The following is a 2,312-nucleotide window of genomic DNA, read 5'->3' as shown; positions in this document are numbered from 1 at the left end:
CCCCCCCCCCCCCCATTTTTGGTCAAATGTCCACGTTTTGTGACCTCCTGAATCCGAAAAACAGATTTTTACGAATGCGTCTGCCTATACTCTATATGTATGTATGTGTGTGTGTTTGTGTGTATGTATGTATTAGATTGGCCTTTGGTACACTCGTTAAGTGTCCTAAACTAAACGTCAAATTCGTTAGCCAGCCGTTTTTGATAAAAATTCAAAAAGTGGGTACATTTTGAATATTTTTGAGACCACTATTTCAAAGTTTTAAAATTCTCTACACGGTTATTTATAGTATTCAAAAAGTCGAACAATTTATCCTAATTACTTTTTTCAAAAAATCAAAAATTACCAGAGTTACAGCATTTACAAAATTCAAAAAACACATGAAAATGAATATTTTAAGCCAAATAACGCACGATATGAAAAAAGTAAAGAGAAGAAAAAGGTTGCTTTTTGAATGCCCTAGAAGATTATCATAACAAATTATTGAATTTCGTTTAAAATTCCCAAATTCAAATTTTGACAGCATACAAAATAATGAAAAATCCAAAAATTACATTTTTCGGCGAAACTATGCAAAATACGGTGACAGATGAGTACACAACAATTTTGCATTTGACAAAGATCTACAAATTTGTAATAAACTACTTTTTGACAGGAAGCGTAGTTTTGACTTTAATCATGAAAAACATCAATAGTAAAGAAAATCTGCCCGCTGCGTGGGCACATCCTTATTACAAGTTTGGTCTTTTAATTTGTTTTTCGTCTCATGTGTGGGGTTTCAAAAAATTTAACTTTTTATGTTTTTGATGCTATTTTATTACGATTAAAGCTAAAAAAAGAACTATCAAAAAATTATTCATGCCAAATAAATCATTTTTACATTCTCATTAGAGAAGGTAATAATATCTGCGAGAAAATTCGAGTCCTCTGGCTTTGACGTTGAATAAGTATATGAAGAAAAAATGGTAGGTTAATGAAAGAGGTATCATTTTAAAGGTGCAAATGTTGTACTTTAATGAGCCGAAAAATAATATTCCAAAAAATTATTTGTAGCTTACAGATCTGAAAATACGATGGAAAGTGAGGAAATTTGATAGCTTTTAAAAACAGTGAACTTTGAATCATAGTTTTTTATTGAAAAAATAATAGGAAAAATCTGAAAAAATTCATCGTGGTACATTAAACATTGTTCGTTTTTTGTGAATAAATATGCGACCGCACTATCTTCAGTTCTAATGAAGATAATTAAGTGATTTAAATTGTAGGTAGTTAGTTGAACTATCTGTAATAATTTACAATTTGAAGGAAGTATGAGCTTCTTGTTGTCTTCATACAAATTGCGATTTTTGAAGACAGTTTTTTATATAGGAAAGCAATTGCGAGATCCCAGCGTGGTGCCGTTCTTTCAGGGTATCGGCCTCGGTTTTCCTATGACGAGAACATTAGAAAAAGATAGAAAAAAATCGGTTAATAACTTCAAAAGTTATGGAACTTTTGTTACGCTGCAAAGTAGTCCAGTAATGTATTTTCTTGGACAAATTTAGTGAAAATATTAACCGATTTTTATGAAATTTTTTTCCATAAAATAATAAAGAATAAGGTCTTAGACATAAGTCTAAGACTTTATTCCGTATCTCGAATAGTTTATTTAAAACTAAAAAAATTAAGTTAAATGAAAAAATATCGTTAAATATCAACAGGGATAGTAAATATTAACCGATTTCTTTCAATTTTTTTTCATTTTCTCGAAATAATATAATAAGGATAATTCAGCCTATTGAAATTAGATTAATTAATATTGTAAACAATTTTGATTTTTCTCAATCGACACTCTTGTAACAATGGTAAGATATTGGGACCTTTTGCTTTCTTAGTGCGGCTCCCCATGGCTAGCTGATTATTGCCAGCTGAGAAAATCAAAATTTTGTATAATATTAACTAATCTAATTTCCATAGGTTGAATTAGCCTCGTTATATTATTTCGAGAAAATCAAAAAAAGATTGACAAAAATCGGTTAATATTTACTCCACCTGTTGATATTTCTCGATATGTTTTCCTTTAACTTTATTTTTTTATTTTTAAATAAACTATTCGAGATACGGAAAAAAGTCTTAGGCAAACTTAATAAATTTCGGCTACAATCGGATTCAAAGAAAACTTGTTGCAAATCTTGTTTCCGGTTTTTTTTTGTATAAACTATCAAACAAACGCGAAATTGTTTATTTCAATAAGACCTAACAGTTTCAAGGAATAATTTCCTAAAATGTCGATACTTTTCCAAGATATAGCATAAGTTATGTAAAAATGTTTA

This window comes from Belonocnema kinseyi, chromosome 3 (genome assembly GCF_010883055.1).
Source record: "Belonocnema kinseyi isolate 2016_QV_RU_SX_M_011 chromosome 3, B_treatae_v1, whole genome shotgun sequence".
In the NCBI taxonomy this organism is placed as follows: Eukaryota; Metazoa; Arthropoda; class Insecta; order Hymenoptera; family Cynipidae; genus Belonocnema; species Belonocnema kinseyi.
Note: the sequence above shows the minus strand (reverse complement) of the source record.